Source organism: Hemiscyllium ocellatum (assembly GCF_020745735.1).
Source record: "Hemiscyllium ocellatum isolate sHemOce1 chromosome 27 unlocalized genomic scaffold, sHemOce1.pat.X.cur. SUPER_27_unloc_12, whole genome shotgun sequence".
NCBI lineage: Eukaryota > Metazoa > Chordata > Chondrichthyes > Orectolobiformes > Hemiscylliidae > Hemiscyllium > Hemiscyllium ocellatum.
The window spans coordinates 82121-100301 of record NW_026867479.1 but is presented as its reverse complement, the minus strand read 5'-3'; the positions used below and the strand labels follow the sequence as shown (position 1 = coordinate 100301).

The following is an 18181-nucleotide window of genomic DNA, read 5'->3' as shown; positions in this document are numbered from 1 at the left end:
CTGAAAGGCATTTTTTTTCAAGCAGAGGGTGGTGCATGTATGGAACAAACTAACAGGGGAAGTGGAGGAGGCTGGTACAATTACAACATTTAAAAGGCATCTGGCTGAGTACATGAATAGAAAGGGTTTAGAGGGATGTGGTCCAAATGCTAGCAAATGAGAGGAAATTAATTTAGGATATCTGTTCGCTGTGGACGAGATGGACGGAAGGGTCTGTTTCCATGCTATATGATTCTAATCGCCTTCGGTGAAAGCAGAAATGTGGTTATGAAGAATGGACTTTTTTGCCCTTACTGGGAGCAGAAGTTACAGTAAAATCTTTCAATTGTGAGACTGCAACTGAGTACATCTGGTATCTTGGTTGGAGATGGGAATTCATTGCACTGTGGAATGCAGCCCTATCCTATCCACACATTTCTGCTGGTGGATGAGACCAGGTGTCAAGATTAGGGGGAGTAGATTTAGGACAGACATTAGGAGGAACCACTATTCCCAGAGAGTCATGAATCTATGGAATTGTTTGCCCATGGAAGCACTAGAGGCAGCTTCATTAAGTATATTGAAGACACGGTTGGATAGGTTTTGCATGGTCGGGGACTTAAGGGTAGTTGGGACAATGCAGGGACGAGGAGCTGAGACGATGGATAAATCAGCCATGATCTTAATAAATGGCGGAGCCAAATGGCCTACTCTTGCTTCTATTATTATGAAACTATAACCTTGCATTTCCCATGGTTCACCATGGCATGTTGGAACCGACGGGCAATGAGTTGAGCATCCCTGAATACTTCTAAGTGCCCGTCACATTCTTCCTCATCTGAACAGATCCTGTGTATGCGTAGGGCTTGTCCATAAGGGGATGGCTGTTTTGGGTGGAAGCTGGAGAAGTGTAGCATCGTGAGGTTATGCGTGGTTTTGAGGTTGTGTGTGGTGCTGAGTTGCTGCCCATCCTTGATGGAGATGCAGGTGTCCAAGAATGAGACAGATAGTAGAGAATAGTCCAAGATGAGTTTGACGATGGGATGGAACATGTTGATATCACTGTATAGCTTTTTCCGTGACTCCTCTCCATGCATCCAGAAGAAGAAAATGTCGTCAATGTACCTGGTGTATAGTGTTGGTTTGAGGCCCTGCGTAGAGAAGTCGTCTTGTTTGAACCAGTGCGTGAAAATGTTGGCATATTGGGGTGCAAATTTGGTCCCATGGCTGTTCTGTGTGTCTGGATGAAGAACTGGTTGTCAAAGGTGAAGATGTTGAGATCGAGGATAAAGTGGATGAGTTGTAGGATGGTGGTCAGAGATTGGCAATTGTTGGTGTTAAGTAATGAGGCTGTTGCCGTGATGCCGACATTGAGAGTACTGGTCTGTGGGTGCTGAGTTTCTGTAAGAAATCTGTAGTGTCGTGACAGAAGCTAGGGGTTCCATGAATGATGGGTTTCAAGATGCCTTTGACATAGTTGGAGAGATTCTCACACAGTCCTATTGTCAGGGATGTGCAAGTTAGGATGGATTAGCCATGGGAAATACAGAGTAAGGGGGTAGGTATGGGTGGGATGCAAAATAGAGGGCCAGAATGGGCCGAACGACCTGCTTCCAAGTTGTCAGGATTCTATGACGCCCCCAACGAAGGAGAATTGTATCTGCATCTATCCTGTTAAACCCCTTTCAGAATTCTACTAGTTTGAATAAGATGACTTCTGGTTCATTGAGGTATACAGCACGGTCCAACCCCTTCATGCTGACCAGGATTCCCAAATTAAACTCGTCCCATTTGCCTGCATTTGGCCCATATCCCTCTAAACCTTTCTCTTCATGTACCCATCTAAATGTCATTTAAATGTTGTAGCTGTACCTGCATCTACCATATCCTCAGCAAATTCATTCCACATGCAAGCAACATTCTGTCAAACGTTGCCTTTCAGGTTCCTTTTAAATCTCCCTCCTCTCACGTTAAAACAATATGCCCCCCAATTTTGAGCACCCCGACGTGAAGGAACAGCCCTTTGCTATAATCCTTACCTGCACGCATCAGATTTTATAAATCTCAATGAGGTCACCCCTAAACCTCCTGTGCTCCACCCTCTCCTTATAATTCAAACCCTCCAGTCCTGGTAACGTTCTGGTAAATCTTTACCGAACCCCCTCTAATAGAGTTCTTCCTATAACAGGGTCACCAGAACTGTACTCAGTATTCTAAAATGGCCTCACCAACATTCTGTACAACCTCAACATGATGTCTCAACTTGGAAACTCAACAGCGTGAACAATGAAGGCATTTGTGCGAAATGCCTTCTTAACCACCCAACCTACCAGTGATGCAACTTTCAAAGAACTGTGTACCTGAACTCCTACTCCTCCATGTCTCTCTGTTTTACAACATGACCCAGCAATCCCTCACTTTTATTCATAACACACACACAAACACCCCAACACTCCATCACACAAACTTTACCAAGCATGTGCACATGCTTGCATGCACTCTCCACACAAATCCACATGCATACAGAGTCTCATGCATGCGCACACAAACTCAACTCTGTGGAGTGACTTTGTATTGGCAGAATTATATTTGCAGATTCATTCAATTTTGCTCAAAAAGCACACAATTTGCAGGCAGTCAATCCATGTAATTTTTATAAATTCCTATTTTGGAAATAGAACCACTCTGATTCAAGATTGGAATACTGACAGACTCGAGCACTTTTCATGCATTGTTTGAACTGAGATGCCACCTTTTTTTAAAATAAAACCTTATGTCATCTAGAGAACGTGACTTAAAAGAGAAGCGAGTCAAACAGTCAGGGCAGGCAGGGACAAGGTAGGACTAATAAATTAAACTGCATTTATTTTAATGCAAGGGGCCTAACAGGGAACGCAGATGAACTCCGGGCATGGTTAGGAACATGGGACTGGGATATCATAGCAATTACAGAAACATGGCTCAGGGATGGGCAGGACCAGCAGCTTAATGTTCCAGGATACAAGTGCTACAGGAAGGATAGGAGCGGAGGCAAGAGAGGAGGGGGGTGGTGGTAAGGGGTGGCATTTTTGATAAGGGATAGCATTACAGCTGTGCTGAGGGAGGATATTACCAGAAATATATCCAGGGAAGCTATTTGGGTGGAACTGAGAAATAAGAAAGGGATTATAACCTTATTGGGATTGTATTATAGACCCTCTAATAGTCAGAGGGAAATTGAGAAACAAACTTGTAAGCAGATCTTAGTTATGTGTAAGAAAAATAGGGTGGTAATAATAGGGGATTTTAACTTTCCAAACATAGACTGGGACTGCCATCGTGTTAAGTGTTTAGATGGAGAGGAATTTGTCAAGTGTGTACAAGACAATTTTCTGGTTCAGTATGCAGATGTACCTACTAGAGAAGGTGCAAAACTTGACTTACTCTTGGGAAATAAGGCAGGGTAGATGACTGAGGTGTTAGTGGGGGAGCACTTTGGAGCCAGCGACCATAATTCTATTGGATTTAAAATAATGATGGAAAAGGATCGACCAGATTGTAAATTGGAGAAAGGCCAATTGTGACGGTATTAGGCAAGAACTTTTGAAAGCTGATTGGGGGCAGATGTTCGCAGGTAAAGGGATGGCTGGAAAATGGGAAGCCTTCAGAAATGTGGTAAAGAGAATCCAGAGAGAGTATATTCCTGTTAGGGTGAAAGAAAGGCTGGTAGATATAAGGAATGCTAGATGACGAAAGAAATTGAGGGTTTGGTTAAGAAAAAGGAAGCATACGTTGTGTATAGTGAATCCTTAGAGTATAAAGGAAGTAGGAGTATACTTAAGTGGGAAATCAGGAGGGCAAAAAGTGGACATGAGGTAGCTTCGGCAAGTAGAATTAAGGAGAATCCAAAGAGTTTTTACATACATATTAAGGACAAAAGGGTAACTAGGGAGAGAATAGGGCCCCTCAAAGATCAGCAAGGCGGTCTTTGTGTGGAGCTGCAGAAAATGAGGGAGATACTAAATTAGTATTTTCCATCAGTATTTACTGTGGAAAAGGAAATGGAAGGTATAGATTGTAGGGAAATAGATGGTGACATCTTGCAAAATGTCCATATTACAGAGGAAGAAATGCTGCATGTCTTGAAACCACCTAACAGTGGATAAATTCCCAGGACCTGATCAGGTGTACCCTCAACTCTGTGGGAAGCTGGAGAAGTGATTGCTGGCCCTCTTGCTGAGATTTGTATCATTGATAGTCAACAGGTGAGGTGCTGGAAGACTGGAGGTTGGCTAACGTGTTGCCACTGTTTATGAAGGGTGGTAAGGACAAGCCAGCAAACTATAGACCAGTGAGCCTGACCTCTGAGGTGGGCAAGTTGTTGGAGGGAATCCTGAGGGACAGGATGTACATGTACTTGGAAAGGCAAGGACTGATTAGGGATAGTCAGATTGGGGTTTTTTGAGGAAGTAACAAAGAAGATTGATGAGGACAGAGTGGTAGATGTGATGTGTATGGAATTCAGTAAGGCATTCGACAAGGTTGCCCATGGGAGACTGATTAGCAAGGTTAGATCTCATGGAATACAGCGAGAACTAGCCATTTGGATACATAACTAGCTCAAAGGTAGAAGACGGAGGGTGGTGGTGGAGGGTTGTTTTTCAGACTGGAGGCCTGTGACCAGTGGAGTGTCACAAGGATCAGTGCTGGGTCCTCTACTTTTTGTCGTTTACATAAATGGTTTGGATGTAACCATAAGAGGAACAGTTAGTAAGTTTGCAGATGCCTCCAAAATTGGGAGTGTAGTGTACAGCGGAAGAGGGTTACCTCCGATTACAATAGGATCTTGACCAGATGGGCCAATGGGCTGAGAAGTGGCAGATGTAGTTGAATTCAGATAAATCTGAGGTGCTGCATTTTGGGAAAGCAAATCTTAGTGGGACTTATACACTTCATTGTAAGGATCAACCAGGCAAAAGTGAGGACTGCAGATGCTGGAAACCAGAGTTTCGATCAGAGTGGTGCTGGAAAAGAGCTCTATTCCTGATGAAGGGCTTTTGCCCGAAATGTCGATTTTCCTGTTCCTTGGATGCTACCTGACCTGCTGTGCTTTTCCAGCACCACTCTGATCTAAAGACTTAATGGTAAGGTCCTAGGGAGTGTTGCTGAACAAAGAGACCTCGGAGTGCAGGTTCATAGCTCCTTGAAAGTGGAGTTGCAGGTAGATAGGATAGTGAAGAGAACTTTTGGTATGCTTTCTTTTATTGGTCAGAGTATTGAGTACAGGAGTTGTGAGGTCATGTTGCGGCTGTACAGGACATTGGTAGGGCATTGTTGGAATATTGTGTGCAATTCTGGTCTCCTTCCTATCGGGAAGATGTTGTGAAACTTGAAAGGGTTCAGAAAAGATTTACAAGGATGTTGCCAAAGTTGGAGGATTTGAGCTATGGGGAGAGGCTGAACAGGCTGGGGCTGTTTTCCCTGGAGAGTCGGAGGTTGAGGGGTGACCTCATAGAGGTTGACAAATTTATGAGGGGCATGGATAGGGTAAATAGACTAAGTCTTTTCCCTGGGGTCAGGGTGTCCAAATCTAGAGGGCATAGGTTTAGGGTGAGAGGGGAAAGATATAAAAGAGACCTAAGGGGCAACTTTTTGACTCAGAGGGTGGTGCATGTATGGAATGAGCTGCCAGAGGAAGTGGTGGAGGCTGGTACAATTGCAACATTTAAGAGGCATTTGGATGGATACATGAATAGGAAGGGTTTGGTGGGATATGGGCCAGGTGCTGGCAAGTGGGACTCGATTTGGTTAGGATATCTGGTCGCTGTGGACAAGTTGGACCGAAGGGTCTGTTTCCATGCTGTACATCCCTATGACTCTATGTTCTGGGATTTACATATTAATGATCTGAAACCTGCAACCCGTTTTAAGAGGAAAGACTGAATAGCAACCTTAGGTTGTTCAATATATCCTATCAGTTGCATGACACTGTGATCTTTTGCTATAAAATCTGTCTTATGCTCATGCACCACAGCTCCCCGATGAAGGAGCAGTGCTCAAAAAGCTAGTGCTTCCAAATAAACCTGTTGGACTGTAACCTGGTGTTGTGTGATTTTTAACTTTACCCACCCCAGTCCAATACCGGCACCTCCACAACATTTTTAGTGAACACAGCCCACACCTCCTGGTGCTGCCAGGAAACATTACAATGCTGATGAAGCGAAGCACTCTGCACTCCTGAAAAACTTAGAATTTCAAATAATACTAGTTACTCACTCACTGCTTCTGCTGATACATGACATTGGAAACTCTGTGCAAGGAGGCTGAAAGAAAGGAGCAGCTTTAAAACAAATCCTCTTGGAGTTCAAAGCTTTCAATGAGTCTAAGCCAGTCGATAAGTTCAGGTAACCTTTCTTGCGAACCAACTTTGTTACAGCTTCAAATCCCCTCAGCAAAAAGGCACAGAAAAGATAGCTGTTTTTAATCAGCTCAAGGTCAAAGCTCACACACTCCCCATTCCACTTTCTTTACTATTGGTCGCCACCGAGTTGTCCCTTTGTAATCGGATCCTTGGTACAGCCGTAACCCGGAGGAGGTGTTGCCTCATTCAGCAATTTCACCCCATACACTGCATCTAAGTCAGTTTCTTCCCACTCGTTTGCCCAAATGGGACAGTGTTGAGTCATCCATATTGCTGTGGGTTGGCAGGGCACAGGCAAGGGTAAAGCCCTTACCGCACTCTGAGCAGCTGAAGGCCTCTCCCTGGCGTGGACCCACTGGTGCCTCAGCAGAACGCATAACTCGCTGAAGGCCTTCCCACACTCTGTGCAGAGGAACAGCCTTTCCTGCAGTCTCCACACTTCCATGGTTTGTCCATGGGGAAGGATTCCTCTTTCTCCATGGCCAAAGCTGTAGCCGCACACAAGTGATTGAGTGTATAGCAACTTCGTGCCGTGAATTCCTCTTTCCGGGCTGTTTCAGGTTCCACACTCCAAGGTCATGTTGCGGCTGTACAGGACATTGGTTAGGCCACTGTTGGAATATTGCATGCAGTTCTGGTCTCCTTCCTATCGGGAAGATGTTGTGAAACTTGAAAGGATCCAGAGAAGATTTACAAGGGTTGGAGGATTTGAGCTATGGGGAGAGGCTGAACAGGCTGGGGCTGTTTTCCCTGGAGCATCGGAGGTTGAGGGGTGACCTTATAGAGGTTTACAAAATCATGAGGGGCATGGATAGAATTAATAGACAGTCTTTTCCTTGGGGTTGGGGAGTCCAAAACTAGAGGGTGTAGGTTTAGGGTGAGAGGGGAAGGATATAAACGAGACCTAAGGGGCAACCTTTTCACACAGGGTGGTACGTGTATGGAATGAACTGCCAGAGGAAGTGGTGGAGGCTGATATAATTGTAACATTTAAAAGGCATTTGGATGAATAGGAAAGGTTTGGAGGGATATGGGCCAGTGCTGGTAGGTGGGACTCGATTGTGTTGAGATATCCGGTTGGCATGGACGGGTTGGACTGAAGGGTCTGTTTCCATGCTGTACATCTGTCCCTTATGATAATTGGTAAACAAGTTAAGTCATAAAGGTTAGGTCATCTTTATCTTGAGATACAAAGGACTTGCAGCTTGCAGAATGTGGTTAGTACTTTCTCATCGGTCTACTTCTGCATTCTAATGGTTTTAGTAGTTATTTATACAGCTATAGACACAAACAGCAGCTCGTCACGTAGCAATGCAGAAGCAATCTTGTGCAGCTCCTTCAGCCATTTTATCCTACCTTCCAGAGGCCCCATATCCTCTCACTCTCCCTCCATTCTCACTTTGTTGAACCTAATCCCATCTCATCCTGAAGTGTCTGGTTCTTGCTGATTAACAGGTGTCACAAAGCTAGTACCTTTTTTTCCTGAAAGATGTTCCTTGGCTCAAGGAGACTGTGTCTTTGATTTTTTTTTCCCCCAGAGGGATAATAAACTGGGTCAATCTCCGATCAGTCTGCTTTGGTACAGAGATGAAAAGGATTTTAAGATGCCTTTTGTTTATATGTAAACTGATGAGATTTCAGGCCAAAGTGGTCATATTTTAGAAGTGGCCTGTATATTTAAAAAAAAGGGGGGGCGTAGTCAGTTCTTGAGCTGAGCAGTTTTAGTTCATCTTGAACTGGTTGGAAGCTGTGTGGCATTGCTCTCTCGCGCGCTCTCTACTTCAATCTGTAGGCATGTGTTCTATTTATACTGATTTTCAGATTGAGTTTGCTTATTGGGACTGTTGTATATATTCAAACAGCATAATTACTTTCTAGTTGGATAGGCTGACCTCTGTAGGTGTTCTTTATTCTGATCTTTGTGTTTAATGATGTAATTTTATGAATAATTCTCCGTTTTAAAATCTAGTCATCCACCAAGCAAACTTATTCCAGGTAATTTTTTACTGTACACTTACCAAAACAAATTGCAAAGTCATGGTGTGGGGCTGCCTGCTTAAGAATGTTTTGCATGGTCTGGTTTAGTCCATAACACAGGCCCACACACAGGGAGATCTAATTGAAACATACCGAACACTGAATGGCCTGGGCAGAGTGGACGTTGGAAGATGCTTCCACTGACAGAAGAGACTAGGAACCGAGGCCACAGCCTTCAAGTAAAGGGAAGACCTCTTAGAACAGAGATAAGGAGGAACCTTTCAGCCAGAGAGTGGCGAATCTATTGAATTCATTGCCACCGATGGCTGTGCAGGCCAGGTCACTGAGGATATTTAAGACCGAGATAGATAGGCTCTCGAGTATCAAGGGGATTGAGAGTTACGGGGAGAAAGCGGGAGAATGGGATTGAGAAACTTATCAGCCATGATTGAATGGTATGAAGATACCTGATGGCTGAATAGCCTAATTTTGTGCTCCAATGTTTCATGGTCTCTTGCTGTCCTTAGACTTATGAGGGTGAGAATTGGGAGCAGGATGCCATTTGGTCTTTCGGGCCTGCACCAGCATTGAACAGATCATAACTGGATATGAATATACCTGCATAGGTGGATATGCTGGGACATTTTTCACTGCAGCACAGGAGGTTGAGAGGTGACCTTAGTTTATAAAGTCAAGAAGGGATATTGATGAGGTGCGTGGCAGATGCTGTTTCCTTCGGGTGGGGGTTTCAAGATTAGGGAGTACATTTTTAAGGTGAGAGGAGAAAGATTTAAAAAAAAAAGACATGAAGAGTACTTTTTTCTTTTGATTCCACACACAAACCACTCTCTTTCAATGTCCTGAGGAAATGGTGGATGCAGGAATAGTGATAACATTTAAAAGACATTTGGATAAGTGCATTAATAGGAAAGGTTTGAAGGGATATAGGCCAAACTAGATGGGATTAGTTTAGTTTGTGAATATAGTCAGCATGAATTAATTGGACTGAAGGGTCTGTTTCTGTTCTGTATTACTCTGCAACTGTTCTGTACTGGTCTTCAAAACTTTTTTTTTAATTTCCCCCATCACCATCCACTTTGTTGTTCAAAAATCAGATGAACTCAGCCTTGAATATATTCAATGACCCCCTAACTGCAGGAAGACATTCCTACTTCTGAACTCAACTCCACTTGCTAATATACCACTTGCCTTGCTGAATGCTTGTTTCACCTCTCTGACAATTGGCATTGACTAGTGTAGAAGGACGCTGAGCCTCCTTTGTACATCCACACATCATTCCTGTTGAAGGGCTCATGTCTGAAACGTCGACTCTCCTGGTCCTCGGATACTGTCTGACCTGCTGTGCTTTTCCAGCGCCACACTTTGACTCTTAATGTCTAGCATCTACAGTCCTCACTTCCTTCACATCCCAATGTGTCACTTTTAAACAATGCAACTCCTTTCTGATTTTTATTCCACATTAAAGGCTACATTATCACATTGTGGTAATGCAATTGCCATGTGTTTGCCAACTGAGAACAGACCTGGACCAACGTTTCCATAGTCCGTCCTGGATTCACTCCCTTTCCTTTCACTTGCTGTAAGTCAACAATTGAAGCCCAGAATGCAAAACAAGAAATGGAAATGAGAGTGTGTACCTCACAGATATTGGACAGAGGAATGAAGTTGCAGTCTGGGGTCGCAGCTCAACCATTCAGAGATGAGCGGCTTCCAAAGCTCATGGTCCGACTTCCGCATTCAGAGAATGGGGAGCTCTGACTGGCAGGAGGTCCAGTCTCTTTCCGATCCTCCAGGGCGCTCTATTGGTCCATCAAAAGAAGGTCGCAAACCGTTTGTGCGGAAATCTAGGAGTATACGCAGATTTTTTGCTGACACCGAAGAGCATAAGCAGTCCTTTGCTGCCTCTGACTCTTGTTCGACATAGTTGGAATCTATATCACAAGACTAGGAATACACCACTCACCCATTACAGCCTATACCTAACTGCACATATTTCAGTGCAGATTCAGAAAAGTGCCTGCAGCTTTTTAATAAAACTGAAGATGCTTTAATGATGTTTCTGAATATATCACCTGAGCTATTCTTCATTTTAAAGATCAGCCATTTCTCATGCACCCCCATCTCTCATATAGACTCATCAACATCCATTCTCTCTCTCTCTCTTCTCTTTAGAAAGTCTTGATACAGCAATCAAAGAAGTCTTGAGCCACGAGAAATAACAGGTACTGGGGGGAAAAGGGAAAGAGAATGGCTGGGGGTCTAGAGAGAGAAAATTGACAGGGGTTGGGGGGACAGGAAGAGAATGGACAGCGGGCAGCGACACCACAAATCCCACCTTTCCCAGGACCTCAGCAGTTACTTCTCAATATACACATGGCCATGGCAGCAGAATCATATAATCCCTGCAGGCTATTTGGCCCATCTAATTCACAGGAGAAAGTGAGGTCTGCAGATGCTGGAGATCAGAGCTGAAAATATGTTGAATTCCTGATGAAGGGCTTATGCCCAAAACGTTGAATTTCTTGTTCCTTGGATACTGCCTGACCTGCTGCACTTTTCCGGCAACACATTTTCAGCCATCTAATTCACACCAAACTTCCAAACAGCATCCCACCAGACCAACTCACCTACCATATAGCTCTGCAGCTCCCCATGGCTTACCCACCCTAAACTGCAGATTGTTGGACTGTGGGTAGAAACCGCAGCACCCAGAGCTAAACCATGCACAAAGTCCACACAGACAGTCCCCAAAGGCTGGAATCAAACCCAGGTCCCTGGCGATGTGAGGCAGCAGCACTAGCCACAGAGTCACTGTGCTGCCCATAGCTTTGGGGTTCTGCTTTGTCTTTGTAGCTTCTGACTGGCTGTCTCCTCCTGACATTGTTGGACCACACCCACTGCAGCCTCCCTTTCCCACTTCTCCAGCCCTAAGCATGTTGGTTCCTGAATCCTGGTGCCATCTGGCCTCCTGCTGCCAACTGCAGAGAACAGAGACGATTGTCACTATTCTGTCCCTTACCGTCACCTTTCTCTCCTCCCCCCCCCCCCCAACTTTGTTCTTCCTCCCACCACCCAGCCAGTTAACTTCTCCCCCCCTGCAGCCCTCTCTCAAATCCCCTTTACCTGCGTGATTCACACTCACACCCACCTGATCCTGTCCACTGACCCAATGAGAAGGCTCTGTCTGGAGATGAATGACCATTACCCGGAATAAAATGCTGGTTAACTTTTCCCCCTGATGTGTATGCAGCCTGGCTTCCAGCTCCAATTCTGAGCCGAAGGTCCTCCAGCATGTGTTTGCTCTCATCCAGAGCCTCCCACCTTCTGCAAAACAAAACACAAGTCCCACCCTGTACTGTCCAATGCGTGTTGTGTAACTGCTCAATTGTTTTTAGTGGCTGAGCAGAGGCTGATAGCCAAGTTCGGAACCCATGAGGATGGTCTCAACAGGGACTTTGGGTGACCCCATTACATTATACACACTCTCTCTCACACAGTCACACAGACCCTCTCATATACACATGGTCTCTCAGACACACACATACAAACACACCCCACTCACACCCATGCACACGCCTTCTCAGAGGCTTATACTCCATCACACAGACAAACTTTACCAAGCATGCACACATGCAAACACATACACATGGGTCTATGGGGTGAATTTACATTTGCAGATACATTCAATGTGCACTTTCTGAGCAGAAATCGGCAGGTAGTCAATCCATGTATTATTTTATAAATTCCTACTTTGGTAATAGAACCAGTCTGATTCAAGATTTGGATACAGACACTCAAACTTCACACCTTTCATACATTGTGAGAGCTGAGCTGTCACCTATTTTTATAAAACCTTAAGTCATCTCGAGACTGTAACTTAAAAAGTGCTCTGGGATTTATACATTAATGAATCAAAACCTGCAACCCATTCTAAAAGATGAAAGACTTAACAGCAATCCAGGTTTTTTTCAATATATACTTTCTGTTCTATGACACTGATCTTTCGCTATAAATTCTGTGTCTTATGATCCTGCTCCACAGCTACCCGATGAAGGAGCAGCGCTCTGAAAGCTAGTGCGTCCAAATAAACCTATTGGACTATAACCTGGTGCTTTTTAACTTAACTATGATTTTTAATTTTACCCACCCCAGTCCAACACCGGCTCCTCCACATCGTTTTTAGTGAACACGGCCCACACCCTTTACTGCTGCCAGTAAACTTTACAATGCTGATGAAATGGTGCAGTAGCTGATGAAATGGTGCAGTACCTGCACTCCTGAAAAATTTACAATTTTTAACGATAGTAGCTACTCATTCACTGCTCTATCTGATACACAACATTGGAAACTTAGTGCAGGAGGCTGAAAGAAATGAGCAGCTTTAAAACAAAAACCATTTGGAGCTCAAAGCTTTCAATGAGAGCCTGAGCCTGATGTTAAGTTCAGGTAACCTTTATTGTGACCCAACTTTGTTACAGATTCAGATTCCTCCCAGCAAAAAGGCATAGAAAAAGTAGGTTTTTTTAAACACAGCTCAAGGTCAAAGCGCACACACTCTTCCCCACCCAACACCACCGCCACCAATCCCTCCAACCCGTTGCTCCTTCAATCTTCCTGCGATGGCATGTGAACTCGCTGATGGCTCCGCAGGTTGAAGGAGTGGGTGAAACCCTTCCCACACTGAGAGCAGGTGAAGGGTTTCTCACCCGTGTGGACCTGCTGGTGGTTCAGCAGGTTGGAGGAATTGCTAAAAGCCTTCCTGCACATGGTGCAGGGGAACGGCCTCTCCCCAGTGTGGAACCGCTGATGGGTCAGCAGGTGGGAGGAACTGTTGAAAGCCTTCCCGCACTCGGGGCAGCTGAAGGGTCTTTCCCCTGTGTGGACACGCCGGTGGGTCAGCAGGTTGGAGGAATTGCTGAAGGTCTTCCCACACTCTAAACAGCTGAAAGGCCTTTCACCCTTGTGGACCCGTTGGTGGTTCAGCCTGTAGGAGGAACTGCTGAAGGCCTTGCCACACTCTGGGCAGCTGAAGGGCCTTTCCCCGGTGTGGACCCGCCGGTGGGCCAGCAGGGCAGAAGAATAGCTGAAGGCCTTCCCACACTCAGGGCAGGAGAACGGCCTCTTCCCCCATGTGGACCCGCTGGTGCTTCAGCAGGTCAGAGGATTTGCTGAAGGCCTTCCCGCAGTCGGGACAGCTGAAGGGCCTTTCCCCTGTATGGACCCGCCGGTGGGTCAGCAGGGCAGAGGAATCACCGAAGGCCTGCCCACAGTCAGGGCAGGAGAATGGCCTCTCCCCTGTGTGGACCCGCTGGTGCTTCAGCAGGTCGGAGGAATTGCTGAAGGCCTTCCCACACTCTGAGCAGCTGAAGGGCCTCTCCCCCGCCCGGACCCGCTTGCGGGTCAACAGAGTGGTGGAATTGCTGAAGGCCTTGCCGCACACGGGGCAGCTGAATGGCGCCTCCCCAGTGTGGCTGCGCCGATAAGTCTCCAGGGCAGACGGGGCATGAAAGCCTTTCCCATAATTATCACACTTCCATGGTTTCTCCACAGGGCAGGATTCCTCCGGTTTCTCCATGGCTGAAGATTCAGCTGTACACAAATACGTGTACAACCCCCTTCCCGCTGTGAATTCCTGTTTTCAGGCCATATAGCTGTTACACACTCCACGCTCAGTGCGCTGCGACACTAGGGTCTCTCATCTAGTCCCACTGATGCTGAAATAGTACTCAAACAAGAACCAAAAAGCTTGTTTCCTTCTCACAGAATCATAGTTGAAAATTGTTGCGGTCCTGATGGATTGGGTGACTGTCAGACATTGATGTCAAAGTGAGGACTGCAGTCGCTGGAGAGTCAGAGTCAAAAAGTGCAGCGCTGGAAAGGCACAGCAGGTCAGGCAGCATCCGAGGAGCAGGAGAGTCAATGTTTCCGGCATAACACTTACACCTGTTCATTTTGAAACTTCTGTCTTCACATCTGCAAAAAGAAATTATAAAATTCATCACTGTCAGTGCAGGGTAGAAATTCAGAACAAGCAATTCTACTTTCTGCAGAATATTCTTTTCTTATTCCACAAAATTGAAAACACCATCCCACTCTGTCTCCCCCTCTGTTCTCACTCCGCTCTAACTAATTCTTACGGGGCAACCAACAAGGTGACTTTGTCACTGTATGAGTTCAAAATTAATATGAAAGAAGTCTTCGATAAGTTGTTGGCACTGAGAAGATGACAAGGAACTGGGACTCGATGAAATGTATCCAAGGATCTTGAAGAAAAGGACGACAGAAATTGTGGGAGCACTCACCATAATTCAACAGTCTTCCATGGAATTGGAGGAAGTGACTGGAAAACTGCAAACATTATAGCCTTATTTAAGGAAGGTTGTAAAGATATACTCAGCAATTATAGGGCAGCCAGTTTAAATTTGGTGGAAAAGCAGAAATAGTTATTCTGGTCAAAATTAGTAGTCACGTGGAGAAAGGTGGATTGATTAGGAAGAGTCAGCGTGGGATTGCTGAAGGGAACATTGCATTTCACTAACATGATGGTGTTTTTTGCAAAGTTACAGGCTTGACGAGGATAACACTTCAGCTCTCCTCTTTGTTATCTATCCTGGCTGTCCTAGGGAGTCTGGTACCCCTACAGCCTTGACGTTAGGCTGAATTTGAGGGGTTTAAAGCACCAAAGTGTGACTTCAAATTACTTGGCTGCACGGGTGTCTCAGTTTTGCTATCGTATCTCTCCCATAAAGGCTGACAGAACAGGCTGTGTACAGGAGTCTGCTGGGCACCACCTTCATTCATCAAAAGGGAAAGAGCTAATGATTCAGCACCTCAGTAAATCTTGAGGCAGTCTTGGCTCCTATGCACATGTTGGGATGCATGTAAGGAGATGTTTATATTTTGCTTCTGTACTGAGAATTCATAAATTGAAGCCAGTGTACATTTTAAAAATATTCAAGATTAAAAGAGGAGATCAATATTATACAACAATCCAACAACCCCGTCCCAAGACAACATGTGCCTGACCCTCACAAAGCTGGCGGCCGGTTGCCCGGGCAACCCGAGAGCTCCTTCGCCGGTGAAGTAAACACTGGGCCTGTGGGGCTTTTATTCGCGGCCTCAGGCCTCCCCCTAGGAGTTTATAAACTCCCCAGTCTCCCTCCTCCCGCGGTTCCCAATCCTACCCTGTCTCACTGTCTCCTCTCCCCGGGGGCAGGAGCCAGGTCTTGGCGCTCGGACCTGGCGACCTCCCCGGGATGTTTCTGAAACCTGGTCCTGTTCTGAAGAAGGATCCCCGGACCCGAAACACGTCCTCACATTTCTCTCAACACGAGCTGCCGGACCTGCTCAGCTTTTCCAGCGGTTTCTGTTCTTGTTCCTTCAACCACCGGCGCCATTCCTCTCCCACACAGTAACACTGGCTTTGTCCCATTGCACATGCGCCAACTCAGAGGGAGGGAGTCCCACCTGGTGACGTCATCACCCGCCGAGGTGGCGCGGTTGGAGGAGTCCTCCAAGAATTCGGAGACAAGGGGGGCGGGGCGATCGTTTTTCCCGCCCCCAGCCACTTGAAAGGTGGGTTTCTTTAAAGTTTGAATGTAGTTTTCTTTCAATTTTCAGAAATGTTATTCCAGACCTCTGGAAGGCTGAAGCATTGAGAAACTTGCAAACATAAACAAAAGGATACGAATAAAATTCATAAAAATAGGTAAGGCAAATTACGAAATAATTCCAGCACAAAATATCAAAAAGAATAGCAAGAGCTTCTATTGGAGTGCTGAAGGGAACAAAATCGCTGAAACCGCTGAGTTAATAGGGAAACACTGAAATAGCAGAGCTGCTGAATCAAAACTTTCCTCAGCTTTCACATTGGAGGACAGCAATACTATCCTTATTGGAACAGGCAAGTCAGAGGCTGTAGAAAGGGTAGAACTTAAACAATCAACGTTGACATGTACACTATCAGGATTGAGGGCGGACAGGTCCCCTGAGCCTAATGGCCCACATTCTAATGTACTAAAGCAAGTGGCGGCAGAGACAGTGGCTTCGTTAGTTACAATATTCCAAAATTCCTTGGACATAAGAAAGATTAATTGACTTTATTTAAGACTGAGATGGGTAGATTCTTGATTGTCAAGGTGATCAATGGTTACGGGGAGAAAGCGCCAGAAAGGAGTTGACTTCAGCCGTGATTGGATGATGGAGCAGACTTGCTGGGCTGAATGGCCTCATTTCTGCTCTGATATCTTATGATTCCACTGGAGTGGAAAAATGCTAATGTAACACCTGTATTCAAAAAGGGAGCGAGGCAATATGTGAGAAATTGCAGACCAGTTAGTTCAACATGTGTTGATGGGAAGTTGTTAGGATCAATTATCAAGGAAGCAATATCAGGATGTTTGGAAAGTCAAAACTCTTCAGATAGCTCCTTTCAAACTACTACCGTTAAGAAGGTCAAGAGCAGCAGTTACATGGCAGACCATTACCTGCAAGTTCTCTTCAAAGACACTCACCGTTGGAGCAGCACACACATTTCAACACACGGAGATTACAAAGATAAAGATGGGAGAAACCATTGGAGAGATTTGAAGACTAAAATGAAAATTTTAAAATTTGGTTGTTGCTTGAATGGGCACTAGTACAGGTCAGTGGTCACATGAGCCATAGAGGAATGAGAATTGTTGCCATGAAACAAGAGCAAAGTCTGAGTTGATTTCAAGTTTCCAGAAGGGCAAATGCGTAAAATTATTGATTGCAGCATTGAAGTAGTCCAGCCTGGAGGTAAGGAAGAGACAAAAGATGATTCCAGCAGCAGCAGCTACTTTGAGAATGGGACTGGCTCGAATAAGATGACAGAGGCGGATACAGGAGGGTTTGTGCTGGCACAGGTCAGAAGCTCCTCTCAGAATCCAATGTAGCAAGTTATGAACACAGAAACAGACCCTTATCCGAGGATGGATGCGGTGTCCCTACATTGGACAGGCAGAAAACTAGCCACTAGGATATATGAACATCAACTAGCCACAAAAAGACATCACCCACTATCCCTAGTATCCTTACATATACATGAGGAAGGACACCTTCAGACAATAGAGAGGCTGTGATTAACAAGAAGACTAGACTCCTACTGGTCCTGCAGTACTCATCATTGGTCCATCAAAACAATGTAGTGCCGTTTTTGCGGACAGCTACAAGCATGCACGGTTTTTTTTTGCTGACACCGAGGAGCACGCGTAGTAGACTCTGTGGAGATGGAGTTACTGACAGTTTCTCACTGTCCAAAGGCCAATGTGAGAAAAAAAGATAGAGCCACAATGACCACCACCACACTCCCGCCCCGCCGCACCCACCCTTCCCCACCGTAGCTTGACATCTTAACATGTGCGCCTTGCTATTTTTGCTAATCACTTTACTCCACCTCTCATGATTTTATATATCTCATTAAGGTCACCCCTCAACCTCCTCTGCTGTAGTGAAAGAAGTCTCAGCCTCTCCTTATAACTCAAACCCTCCAGTCCTGGCAAATCTTTTCCGAACCCTCTCCAATAGTATTCTTCCTATAACAGGACAAACTGTACTCAGTACTCTAATAGTGGCCTCACCATCATCCTGTATAACCTCAACATTATGTCCCAACTCCTATACTCAATGGTGTGAACAATGAAGGCAAGTGTGCTAAATGCCTTCTTAGCCACTCAGTCTACCAATGATGCAACTTTCAAACTACGTTGTACCTGAACACCCCCAGATCTCTCTGTTCCACAATACAACCCAGGGCTCTCCCATTAACTGTACAAGTCCTGC

At 45.4% G+C, this 18181-nt stretch overlaps 1 pseudogene; it reads right to left on the bottom strand.

Annotated features, from left to right (window-relative positions):
• Positions 1 to 12982: 12982 nt before the first annotated feature.
• LOC132807285 (zinc finger protein 572-like) lies at positions 12983 to 13952 on the bottom strand (annotated as a pseudogene).
• Between the last annotated feature and the right edge of the window lie 4229 nt (positions 13953 to 18181).